General features: G+C 37.1%; 1 non-coding gene across 1 annotated transcript; it reads left to right on the top strand.

Annotated features, from left to right (window-relative positions):
• Positions 1 to 106, top strand: LOC121968774. Its single transcript, XR_006108311.1, has one exon. It is a non-coding gene; the product is annotated as a small nucleolar RNA R71 (small nucleolar RNA).
• The last annotated feature ends 14,146 nt before the right edge of the window (positions 107 to 14,252 follow it).

Below are 14,252 nucleotides of genomic sequence, written 5' to 3'. Positions count from 1 at the left end.
AAACCATGATGAGGGCACTGTCTTTGTAGACTCTTGAATCTGTCCCATGCTTCAAATAATGGTTCTCCATATGCCTGAGTAAAATTTGTGATGCAATTCCTCATATAAATTATTCTACTTGGAGGGAAAAAATGATCCAGAAATTTCTTCTTCAATTGTTTCCAACTTGTGATGCTTTGAGGACGGAGGGAATATAACCAAGTCCTTGCTTTATCCTTGATACTAAAAGGAAATGCTATCTGTAACACCCCAAATTTCATGATTTAGAGTTCTAAAAGACCTTATTAAAATCTAGAAATGTTTTAGAAAAATTCTAGAGATTTTTAGGAATTTATAGAGTATTTTTATGCAATTTTTGGAGTTCGTTTGCTATTTTTACCAAGAGGAAGAAGTTTAAAAAAAAGAAGAAAGAAAAATGTTGAAGTTGGGTTTTGAACCCAAGATCTCGGGCTTGACCGAGTCTTAACATAAGTCAGCCAACCAACTGAGCTAAGCAAGTTTTGTTAAATATATTGAACAAATGGTATTTAAAGAATAGTTGGGAACATTTAAAATAAATTAAATAAAAGGGGCGCGGCTGAGGAATCGAAGCCCGGACCTTGGGTTCGGTTAAAAGCCGGCTGACCAAGTGGGCTAGCAGTCGGTGCTGAGCAAATATGCAGAGAAATATATTTAAGGTATATTTGATAATAAAAAGGTTTCGAAAAGTGGCCGAGCCGAGGCTCGATACGGCGATCTCCGGCTCAACCCGGGATTTAAGCGGAGCGGCTGACCAGCTGATCCAGCGGTCGGTTTTGTTTAGAAAAGGTAGGAAAATTTCTTAAGGAAGATAACGGAATATTGGATTATAAAAGGGATGAGTTAATGTTGGATTTGCCGTAACCTAGTTTTCCCTCTTTTCTCCTTCTCGCTCGCGACAGCAGAATCCGGGCAGAATGGCAGAAAGCTAGGGCTTCTTCCGACGGCCGGCCAAGGTTCTCCGAGGGGTTCCTCCATCTCCTTAAGCTCTTCTCGACGAGGAGGAGTCGGGAGCACGAAGAAGAGTCGGGATTTCGAGCTCGCCCAAAGCCCTAGATGCCTCCTTCTCGGCTGTAAGTCCAAGAAACTCAAGGTAAGTTGCTTACTCACCTGCGGTAAGAGTAGTTCCGGGATTTCCTTTACTTGTTGCCATGAATTGTGGTTTCAGTTTCTTGTTTCCTTTTGGATTTCGAAGCATGTTTTAAGGGGGTTTGGTTTTGATGCTTACTGCCGTGAACCCTAAAGGAAGGGAGGGAAGGATTAGTTCAGTCCAAGCATGTGGAATTGCTAGATTCGGAAGTTAACAGATTGTTTAGTTTGTGGTTACTGAGAATGGTTGGATAGATTTTGGTTGTTTTGGTTTCTCCTCGATGCTTCCGAGTTGCTGAATGAACTTTCTTTGGGGGAATTAGATTACAGGTCAAGATGATCTCGTTTCTCTTCGTGGTATTCCGAATTTCTCAACAGATTGTAGTGATTTAGATGGTGATTGATAACATTCTTGCTATTCATGGTTATGTTATGCAATTCTGAGCAGATTTAGGGTGAATTCCACTGTAATCGAGGATGTTCATGTTTTTCTAGTGATTATGAATTTGTTGGATAGAAATTTGGTACATTCGGCTATGATCATAGTGTTCTGGTTTCTTCTCACTAATTCCAAATATGAGGGTTCAATTTCGATATTGTTCTGTTTTCCAGAATATTTGGGAATTAGGAGTGGAATACTGCCTTCTATATTTTGCTATGATGAGTTCTTCTACTCGATGACTTTGAGGTTTTAGAAAGGTTTAGATAATTTATTTATGTTTAATCTGAACATGAAGTTTAGATAATTTTCTTATGTTAAATCTGAGCTAGAGGTTTAGATATGCAAGTAATAAGTTCAGAATAGAAGCTTAGTTTAGAAAATGAGAAAAGAGATTTACATGTTGATCAATGTAAATTTAATAAAGTATTAGTATGCAGATTTTAGATAAGCTTAATATGCAGATTTCTGTTTAAACTTGTATGCAGATTTTGTTTAAACATTGTAGTATTAGAATTTGTTTAAACATTTCAGTTTTGTAAGAAGCATTCTTTTATAAGAAAAGTATACGAAAGATTAAGAAAAGAAAGAAAAAGGCCAAGGTCTTAAGTAAATCCCAAAGTCAAGACTTTAGGGATTTTGGCACACAAGGTGCTAAAGAAAATGCCGAGGCATTATATAGAAGTATTAAGAGATAACAAGTATTTTACTTTTATCAGTGGCACTGTACTGGACTCTCTGTCCTTGGCCTGGGCTCCCATAGTCGTCCCTAGGTTTAGATAACCTAGTAGTAACGGCTCGGCCGACGGTCGACGGTCGACGACCATAGGGTCGCCAAATGGGCCGTCAAATGGGCCGCCGAATGGGTCGGGTCGTTACAAAAGTAAAAGCACAGTTGCCGGGCCCAAGAGAAGTTGATTATTATTTTGAAGTATTATAAGTATAAGTTTTTGAACAAGTAAAATAAAGTTTTACATAAGTATAAAGTATTAAGGAATAAGTCTTTAAACAAGTGGAATAAGATTCAGAAGGTGTTTAGAATTCAGTAAGTTTAGTTCTTTATTCTACCATGTTTATCTAGTGGATGAGTAGTTTCATGTTTACCTACTAGATGAGTAGCATGATTAGCGAGTAGAATTACATGAGTAGATTTCTTAGCTTTTCTTTGCTATTAGTTTGACATGAGCAGTTATGTTTATGCTTTATTTCTTTTTAGAGCATATAGTTTTTAGTTCTTTTCGTATACATGCACATTCGTGATTTTGTGAGTTAGATAGCGCTTACTAAGCAAATTTTGCTTATAGACTACACTTCCTCTTACTGCAGATACAGGAAAGGAAAAGATATAGAAAGGAAGGCGACAAGGTGGCGCGGATGGTGTGTGATGCCAGGACTATGGAAGCCTTGGGACTTAGTTTAAGAATTTATTAAGATTGTCATTTATTAAGAATGTATTAGATGAGTCATTTAGTCTTCCGCTGTTAGTTAATTGTATATTTTTATTTTGTTTCCGCTATTCATTACTTGCATGATTTGATTTCATTAAACTGCGTGGTGATGTTATTCCTTTTGTTTGTTTGATATGTGTTCCAGCCGCCTGTGGCTGTGTATATTATGTTATGTATGTCAGTTTAAGGTCACCGGTACAGGGGAGACTCTGTCGAAATTTTTCGGTAGAGTTTCCATGTGATTTTTAATCATACCGGTTAAGTAGAGTTAGTAGTTAAGTAACGGTCATCCTTAGAGAGTAGTAGTAGTAAGAAGGGTGGTCGTTACACTATCAATTGAACTGCATCTGCTGACACTCCTTCACAATTCACCAAATCATAAAGTTCTAGAAATGTCTCAAGGTGCAGATAAGGACTTTCTGATGCTTCTCCTCCAAATTTATGACCTTGTATCATGAAAATTAACTCTGGGTCTAGCTGAAAACTTTCTTCTTCAATGTGAGGCTGCACAATAGGAGATAAAAATCTTGAAGAAATGGGTGCAGAGAAATCTTTTAAGGACCTGCTTGACATGTTAGTGCTCATGGTATCTAAACAAAATTATGAGAAAAGAACAAAAATGAAGAATTAAATACAAGAAATAAAATACTATATGAAAAGCAAGAAAGAAAATGCATAATTTAAATTGCAAGAAAGAAAGTGCATAATGAAAACAAGAAAGAAAATGCAAAGGAAAAAAAGAAAAATGTCTAGAGTAACTCATATGATAATCAAATAATGTTAATCGAAAACAGTCCCCGGCAACGACGCCAAAAACTTGTTACGATTCCGCAAGTGCACGGATTCATCATCAATAATATAAAAGATTGTCGAACCACAGGGATTGTTGATTAAGCACTAGAGATGTCGCAAAGTAAGTTATCTAGACGGTCGAAAGTTGGCTTTGGCGCTTGCAAACTAACGAGGGTGATTGAAGAGAGAAAGAGAAGGATGAGAGAATTGATCTTGGAGGGAATTGAGCTTTGGGAAATGGATTCTAGGATTTCGGTTTCGTTGTGGTGGAACTTGATGTATCATGTTATATCTTTTCCTCATTGTCAATCAACATACCTTCGTCGGAAGTTAAAGCTACTATCCTTAAGTACTAAACAGAGAAGATCTCTGTCAAATCCTGTTACAGTTAACCCCTATCACGGGCACCTCGGTAGATCACAAGAATACAAATCTAATCGGTATCATTGGGGATAGAGATAGGGATTTGGTTTGGTCTCTTACTTCCTTGTTGAGAAGTTTCCTCTCCTTTCAAGGGAATATCCTAAACATCCGTGAACGGGTTACCCCTATCACTAGGGCCCCTCGGGTATACGATCTAAGATCCTCTCTTTACGAAATTAGTAATTTCTACACAATCAATTAACATGACAAGTCAACAAGTCTCATGCATATCAAATAGAAACGAAGCAAGAGAAATCATCCAACGAGTAAAGGCACAAACATGAGTCTTACATCAAATCCTATCCAAAACTACTCCCTACATCCATAGAAAAGGATATCTACTCCATTGTGAGTGAATAACAACCCCAAAACATAAAGTAAAGAATACTTACAACCCTTGATGTGAGAAGAAGGGGAAGAAGAGATGCTTACCAAAATTTCTGATGTCTTGGGGACGCCTCCTTGCTCTGGAGATGGACAGAACGTCAAGAGATGGCGGTGGATAAAGCTCTAGGGTTTCCCCCGAAGGGGAGAACCCTTTCCCAAGGAGAGGAACGAAGTCCTGAACCAAAGATCCACCAATGAATAAGGTTCTTGACCCTTTTATAGGGTAAGGTACGAGTGTCGCATGGCCCGTGTCACAACCGTGTGAGATCCGCACGGCCATGCCTATCTTCTGCACTGGTTAAGTGGCACGACTGTGTAAGTTGACATGGTCATGCCTATCTTCTTCACTAGTTAAGTGGCACGGTCGTGCGACTTGACACGGTCATGCCTATCTTCTGCACTGGTTAAGTGGCACGGTCGTGCGAATTGACACAGTCATGCCTATCTTCTGCACTGGTTAAGTAGCATGGCCGTGCGAGTTGACACGGCCATTCCTATCTTCTGCACTGGTTAATTGGCACGCCCGTGTGAGTTGACACGGCCATGCCTATCTTCTGTATTGGTTAAGTGGCACGACCGTGCAGAATTGACATGGTCATGTATCAAGGTCGTGCCTCCACTTGTAAGCCATTTTAGTGCCTCTTAACGTGGTAATCTTGAGTTGGGGTCTTTATAAAATTGTAGATCTCGAAGTTAGCTACAATTCAGTATAAAGAACAGCCCAAAACTCCAACGGACCACAAAGTTATACCTGTTTTACTTGTGGTGTGCAGTGCAGGATTTGACACGGCCGTGTGCCAAGGTTGTGTCTCATAGAAACGAACTTTAGACCTTCAATACTTGATTTTCTCTGGTTGAAGTCTTCATAAGAGTTGTAGATCTTGAAGGTATCTACATTTTGATATCTGGAATGACTCATAACTCCAACTGAGCAGAACGTTATGGTCATTTAACTTTTGGTCTGCAATGTTGGAAATCCCACACGACCCGGACACCTTGGAAGCTCTAGACTCCATTTAAGCTTCATTTTTACTCCAAATCGCATCCTGTCAACAAGAAAACATACAAAGAGTAGATCTCTGAACAAAAGAATATTTATGCAGAATATATGCTAAGAGAGTTGAACATGCATAGAATATACGTGAATAAAATAAGTGAATGTGCGTCAAAACATGTATAAATGATCATAAAATCTACGCACATCATGATGCCCAGTAAGGTAATTTCTGTTGATTTCACTCAGATGTGGCTAAATTACGTTTGTCTCATGGATGTAGAGTTTTATTCTTGCTTAGATTAATAGTAGTGAATGGTTGTGGTTCTAAATCTATATTGATACTTGATTACTGGGATTAAAAATCAGATTAGAAATGGTGGATTAAAACCTTTGGTTAGGGAATAATTGAAAGGTGAATTATATTTGAACCTAATCTAATTGATTATAGTATGTTTAAGGTTACATTATTCTAGATAACCATGGTTAGTTATTACTTTAGAGTTAGCCATTTATTTGAGGGTGATTCATTTATTTGTTGTAGACAAATACATATACATTACATAAATTGTATATCTGACATAGGTTCTTGATCGGAGATGAGCCGTGAGACGCGGATGGTTCTGTTGATACGAGATATCTCGAGGCGGGTATTTCTTCACTAATTTTAATTTAGATCTTTGAACTTTAAAGCATGGTTATCTTTGAATAATTAGGTTGCATTCCTTAAATCTATTTATTTGTTTCTTGCCTGCTTGTCGCTTTTGTTTGACCTTTGATATGATCTAGTTTAATTCAATACAGTCTCGATTCTTGTTATATGAAACTCTATTGTATATACACATGTTGAGTGCTATAGGGATGTCTGTAGATTGGATATATGTTGGTTATACTTGTCTATGTTGTGATCGGTACGTGTTGTGGGAATTACATGATTGCCATTCCGTTTGCATGGAGATATGTGTAGATGTCTGTGGTGGTTATTGGAGGTGTTTATGAGGTTTAGGTGGTTGCATTGACGATGACTGGTTTGTATTGTGATTATTCACATCATGTTCATCATTCATTACATAATGACGACTATTGTCTCACTTTATGGTGGAGAGAGTCATCAGTTATCTTGGTATAGCACCGCACACTCGGCCACTCGTGGGTAGTGGTAGCTGGAGCAGTTGTCGCTTGTCCTGTCATGCCACCCAGTCACGAGCCTTGTAATGTTCGGCATTAGAAGCAGTCATGGACCCTGATGCTATGTGGTTAGATAACTACTAGCGGACTGTCCACCTCGACCACTCTATAGTTGGCTGGAGGATAGTACAGTCGTCACAGACCCAAGCCTCTCGGCCATACAGGGGGCATGGTGTCTAGAGAGGTGGCGGGGGTGACCATGGAGCATGCATGTACATTTGCATATGATGCCCGGTGCATCTGTGGAGATATATTTGCATACATGCCTATGAGTTACTAGTTGCATGTGATTGTGAGATGTTGCACTTGGTTGAGCTATGTATGTTGCATTTGGGTGCCATACTTCTTACATGTCATTTATTCTACATGTATATGCAGTCGTATATATATATTGCACAGGTGTCACGAGTAGATTTGTTGCTAATTCAGTGAGTTTACGGATCACGATATCACGGTATTGATTCTGGTCGAGTATGTACACTTATGTTATGTGCATTCATTATGTCAGGTTCATTCATATACCGTTGTTGTATCAGATATGGTTAGATGTATTATATTTTGACAACATGATTCTATTCTTTACTTATGGAGACTGTATTCTTTGATTCATACATCATTATGTAATCCAAGCTTTAATCTGTCTATACCCGCTGAGTTCCTTGTACTCACCACGCCGTCTATACTTTATTGATTTCAGGTAGTAGGTAGATGATATGGAGTTGCTTGGAGTATGTTATTGGCCGGCTCCACTTCCCACATCATATCCGAGGATTTTTTTTCAGTTTTAGTTTCTTATTATTGTCATTTCATAGTCGTTGGATTTAGAGTTGTGAGAACTAACTATGTTTTGATACGTGTATTGTGGACTTGTATCTGTGATGCATTTTGTGGGCTTTTGCATTTGTGGGTTTCCTCTTCGTTTTTCCGCTGTGCTTTTGATATAGCCGTGTGGGCTACATATTAGCTGCGTGATTATTTTCATTTCTTTTATCCAGTCGGGTAGGCTGTGAATATTAACTACATGGTTGTTATTACTTTTGTGTATATATTCCACCCGCATGTGGTTGATGTATTTTGTATGTATATGAGCTCCAGATTGTCACCAGTACAGGGGAGATGCTGCCAAAATTTTTCGGTACAGACTCACCCGGGGAGTGCAACAAGCACTTTTTCGTGGTGTTTTTCAATTTTTCGGAGTCAATCAGGATCGGTATTCTTACCGTCTTCTGATCTAGTTTTCTTTTGTAATCGGATTTGTCTCGAAGTTGTTGCAACACCATTCGAGATTGTAATTTATTTTTATACTGCATTGCTAATCCAGGATCAAGTCTTGGGACTCATTTTCTGTTCGTTTTTTTTATGCAAGATTTTTACATGGCTCTTCAAGAAGGTTATAGCACCGCTTGCCCACCGCTCTTCACAGGAGACGACTTCGGTTACTGGAAGGGTCAGATGGAGGCGTATCTCCAGACTCATTTTAAAGTCTGGATGATCGTCAAAACGGGGCTAGAATTGTTGGTTGCTACTCGAAATATCGTTCTAGTTCCCCTGTACAAAAATTTGTACAAGCATAAAACTTAACCTAGCTACCCATGTGCTCTAATGAAGTTAAACTTGGATTGCAAATGATGCTTAACATTATTAATCCAAGTTGCTCTTTAGAAGTTAAACTTGGATTGGAAACGATACTTAACATTTTTACTCCAAGTTTAGCCAATGTGATCTTCCTAAGTTAAACCATATTACAGAAGTTAATTAAATATCTATTTCAAAGATCGGCTTCTAGGTTAAACATGGCGAGACACTAGGCCTTCTTGGGTATGGGATCATCCACCACTTCCTAGACAAAGCCTTTCAAAGAAATCGGATATTTAACTTCTTACAGTAAACTAGGTTTAACTATAGAGACCTCAATAGAAGCACAATATCGAAACATGAAATCGATAACAAAAATGATAACATAAAATCGATAGTCTCTTGTGTTTGGTTTTTCAAGATCTATACAAAGAACATGAACTAGTTATGATGCAGAAACAAATAATTAGTTATACCTTTCTTTGTAACTTATAGACCTCTTGATCTTCTGTTATATTCCTCTCCTTCCCTTGGACGTCGTGTGGGTGACGATCTACCAAGATGAAATCCACCCAAGCTCCTTCTTTTCCTCCAAGACTCTTGAGCCACCAAGGAATGCCAAAATAGGAAACTTTCTTCCTTTCTTCTCCTACTTCTTCTCCTTCTAGTAACCGACCTCCTATGTAGAGTCTTCTCCTTTTTCCTTCAAGTTTCGGCCACCAAGGAATATGGATGTCGACCTTAGAAAGAAGAAGGAAGGTGTGCCGCCGGCCTAAGGAAGAGAGAGGGAGGAAGGGGTCGGCCACACCAAGGAAAAGAGAGGAGAGAATGGGGTTGTGTTCTCTCATGAGGCACCCCCCTCATTCTCTTTTATAATCCTTGGTCAAGGTAAAAAAGGAAAGTTTTAAACATAATTAAAACTTCCTTATTTGTGGCCTCCCTTTTAAAAAAGGAAATTTTAACAACAATTAAAATATCTCTTTTCTAAATTTTCTATTGTACATGACAATAAAGGAAAGTTTTAAAATTAATCTATCTCTTTAAAAATATGTAGACAACTACAAAAAAGGAAAGATTAATTAAAACTTCTCTTTTTAAATCATGATTACAAAAAAGGAAAGTTTTATCAAAAATTAAAATCTCTCTTTTAAACATTATAGATAACTCAAATAAGGAAAGATTTTAACAAAATTAAAATCTATCTTTAATCCTTCGTAGATAGCTATAAAAGGAAAGATTTTAAAATTTTAAAACTCTTTTTCAAAACCATGAGAATGGCTATAAAAGGAAAGTTTTTTTAAAAAATAAAATCTTTCTTTTAACCATTGTAGATAACTACAAAAAAGAAAGATTTTAACAAAATAAAATCTCTCTTTTAACCATTATAGATTACTACAAATAAGGAACGATTTAACAAAATTTTGTTTACAAAACTTCCTTTTATTTTACTTTGGCTGGCCCCTGCTTGGTCACTAAGCATGGCTTGGTCAACCCCTATTTGGACTCCATGAAGGGCTTAGCCGACCCTATCTTGGGCTCCAAGCTTGGCATGACCGGCCACAACAAGATGGGTAAGAAGCTTGGCTTTAAGTGGATATAAGGCTTTATAAATAAGAGGCTACAACAGGAATTGAGAGGAGGAATTGGTTTCGGTCTCCCGATGAGCTTGAGCTTCCCGTGTTTGCCCCGAACACTCAACTCAAGTTCATCAATAATAACTCATACCGATAAAGAGTTATTATTACACTACCGCACCAATCCCATATTATAATATGAGCTCCTTCTTATCATGAGTGCGTTAGTCTCCCTATGTTTAAGATATCGAATGCCCACTAATTAAATGAGTTACTGACAACTCACTTAATTAATATCTAGCTCCAAAAGTAGCACCACTCAACCTTATTGTCATGTCAGATTAAGTCCACCTGCAGGGTTTACATGACAATCCTTATGAGCTCCTCAAGGGGACATCATCAACCTAGATTACTAGGACACAGTTTTATTCTATAATCAACAACACACCATATAAATAATATCATTTCCCAACTTATCGGGCCTATTGATTTAACAAACTAAATCGCACCCTTTGATAAATTAAATAAATAAATATTAAGTATATGTGCTTGTTATTATATCATCATTAAAAGTACACACTTCCATAATAATAGAAATTTTGTTCTTTTATGTAGTTAGTATAAAAAGAAACTACCTCAAATGGTCCTGCTCAATACACTCATAGTGTACTAGTGTAATTTTATAGTCAAGATAAACTAATATCAGATTACACTACAACTACTCCAATGATTTGTCCCATTCCATGTTGGTTGTCAGCTACTATTTATAATTTATAAGGAATTGATTGTTGGTTGCTACTCAGAATATCGTACTAGTTCCCCTATACAAAAATTTTGTACAAGTCCTGAACCTTTCCTAACAACGTATTGTGTACTTTAGAAACTAAATTTAGAATTGCAAACAGAACTTAACATTATTGATTACAAATTTAACTTATTTGTTCTTAGAGGTTTAGACTTGGATCGCAAACGATGTTTAACATTATTAATCCAAATTCACCCATGTTACAAATTCTATTAAATATTTATTTCAGAGATCGGCTTCCAGGTTAAACATGGCGAGGCACTAGGCCTTCTTGGGTATAGGATCATCCGTCACTTCCTAGACAAAGCCTTTCAACAAAATTCAATATTTAATCTCCTTATAGTAACCCTATGTCTAACCACTAAGAATAATCGAATCACAAGATCGGAAAACAAAAGAAACACAAAATCGAATCATAAATCCGAAACCTAGAATCAATAGCCTCTTGTGTTTGGTATTTCAAGATCTAAACAAAAGAATAAACTAGTTATGATGCGGAAACTAATAACTAGTTACACCTTTTGTAGATTATAGACCTCACGATCTTCTGTCGTATTCCTCTTCTTATCTCGGGCGTTGTGTGGGCGATGATCTACCAAGATGAGAATCCACCCAAGCCTCCTTCTTCTCCTTGCAAGTTTCGACCACCAACTCTTCTTCAAGGGAAGCTTACTTTCTCTTCTTCTTCTCCACAAGCAACCGGCCACCAAGATGAAGTAAGACCTCCAAGTGCTTCCGGCCTCAACAAAAGGAGAATAGAAAAAGAAGAGAGGAGAGGGCCGACCACCACCAAGGAAAGGAGAGGAGAGAAATAATAGATGTGTTCTAAAGGTGAGGCACCTCTACCCTCTCTTTTATATGCCTTGGTCTTGGCAAATAAAGAAAGTTTTAGACATAATTAAAACTTCCTTATTTTCCTTGCCAATAAAAGGAAAATTTAATTAAAAAAATTCCTTTTATTCTTTTAATGGTTGGCCCCTACATGTCCTCCAAACATGGAAAGTTTTAAACACAAAATTAAAACTTCCTAATTTGTTTTCAGAAATTTTTAAAATAAAAATTTTTCTTTTAAAATTCCCTTCATGGTTGGTTATAAAAGGAAACTTTTATAAATTAAAATCTCTCTATTAAAACATGTGGATGATTAGAAAAAGAAAAGTTTTCTCCAAAATTAAAATCTTCCTTTTAACTACAAATAAGGAAAGATATCAAATCTTTCTCTTAATCCTTTGTAGAAACTATAAAAGGAAAATTTTAATTTTAAAACTTTCTTTTAAATCATGGCTTCCACATAAGGAAAGATTTTAAAATTAAAATCCCTTTTATTTTTTATTGTGGCCTGCCACCTTCTTGGGCTCCAAGCTAGGGTCGGCCACATACCTGAACCCATCTCTCCTTGGTTTGGCCGGCCCTAGCTTGGGCTACAAGCTAGGCTTGGGCGGCCACCTTAAGGTGGGTAGGAAGTTGGGTTTAGGTGGGAATAAGACTTTATAAATAAGAGGCTGCAACATGGACCGAGAGAAGGAATTGGTTTTGGTCTCCCGATGAACTTGAGCTTCCCGTGTTCGCCCCGAACACCCAATTCGAGTTCATCAATAATAACTCATACCACTAAAGAGTTATTATTGAACTACCGCACCAATCTCATATTACTATATGGGCTCCTTCTTATCATGAGTGTGTTAATCTCCCTGTGTTTAAGATATAGAATGTTCACTAATTAAATGAGTTACTGACAACTCACTTAATTAAAATCTAGCTCCAAGAATAGTACCACTTAACCTTATCGTCATGCGGGACTAAGTCCACCTGCAGGGTTTACATGACAATCCTTATGAGCTCCTCAAGGGGACATCATCAACCTAGATTACTAGGACATAGTTTCATTTTATAATCAACAACACACCATATAAATAACATCATTTCCCAACTTATCGGACCTATTGATTTATCGAACTAAATCGCACCATTTGTTAAATTAAAGAAATAAATATTAAGTATACGTGCTTGTTATTATATCATGATTAAGAGTACACACTTCCATAATAACAGAGGTCTTATTCTTTTAAAGAGCCAGTATAAAAAAAACTACCTCAAATGGTCCTACTCAATACACTCAGAGTATACTAGTGTAATTTTATAGTCAAAATAAATTAATATCAAATTACACTACGACTATTCCAATGGTTTGTTTCTATCCATCTTAGTCATGAGCCTATTTATAATTTATAAGAAACTAATAACATGATCTTCTGTGTGTGACACTACACACCATGTTATCTACAATATAAAATTATTGAATAACTACACTTAGCATATAAATGTAGACATTTGACCAATGTGATTCTTTATTTCAAAATAAATGTTTACAAAAAGCTAGGCTTTTATTATACACTCTAACAATCTCCAACTTATACTAAAAGACTATGCTGCCATAAATGTTATCATACATATGATTCCCATTCCTTCATTATGCCATCAAAAGCTCTTGCCTTAAGGGTCTTAGTGAAAGGATCTCCCAGGTTATCATCTGATGCAATCTAGGTGGCAACAACTTCTCCTCGTTATATGATGTCTCGTATTGGGTGGTACTTGCGCTCTATGTGTTTACTTGCCTTATGGGCTCATGGTTCCTTCGAGTTTTTTACTGCACCACTTATTATCACAATTCACTGTAATAATTTTTGGGCAAACCAGGAATCACATCTAAGTCCATGATGAAGTTTCTGAGCCATACAACTTCTATGGCTGCCTCAGAGGCTGTCACATACTCAGTTTCCATGGTGGAGTCCGAAAAGCATCTATGCTTATCACTCCTCCATTGTTATGGCTTTATCTCCTAAAGTAAACACAAAACCCCGAGGTCGACTTACTATTATCCCTATCTAATTGGAAGTCAAAATTTGTGTAACCCACAGGAATCAAATCATCTGCTTGGTAAACCAACATATAATCTCTAGTCCTTCTCAGGTACTTCAATATATGCTTTACAGCAGTCCAATGTCCTTGTCGAGAGTTACTTTGATATCTGCTAACTATACCCACGACAAAATAGATATCCGGTCTCGTGCATAACATAGCATACATTAGGCTTCCTACAGTTGAAGCATAAAGAACTGTCTTTATCTCTTCTATCTCTTTTGATGTCTTCGTAGACATTTCTTTAGATAAAGATACTCCATCCCTAAAAGATAGAAAACCTTTCTTGGAGTCTTGCATGGTTAAACGAGCTAGGATTGTATCAATATATGAAGCTTGGGCTAAGCACAACATTCTTTTCTTGCTGTAAAATACAACACCCAAATAATATTTAAATAATATGGTTATTGGACAAATAATCTTATTGGATTTTTCAGGAATTTTTGGAAATTTTTTGAGAATTTTTCGGAGTCCGTTTGGCGTAGTTTAAGGGGATTAATTATGGGTTGTGAGAAAATCTCTTTAGAATACCCAAATGTGGGAGTTGATTGAGGAATGTACTTAGGATTTAATTAAGCAAACCTAAGTATATAAATCTTAT

This window comes from Zingiber officinale, chromosome 3B, assembly GCF_018446385.1.
Source record: "Zingiber officinale cultivar Zhangliang chromosome 3B, Zo_v1.1, whole genome shotgun sequence".
Taxonomy (NCBI): domain Eukaryota; kingdom Viridiplantae; phylum Streptophyta; class Magnoliopsida; order Zingiberales; family Zingiberaceae; genus Zingiber; species Zingiber officinale.
The sequence above is the reverse complement of the archived record's forward strand: the minus strand, read 5'-3'. Positions and strand labels throughout refer to the sequence as shown.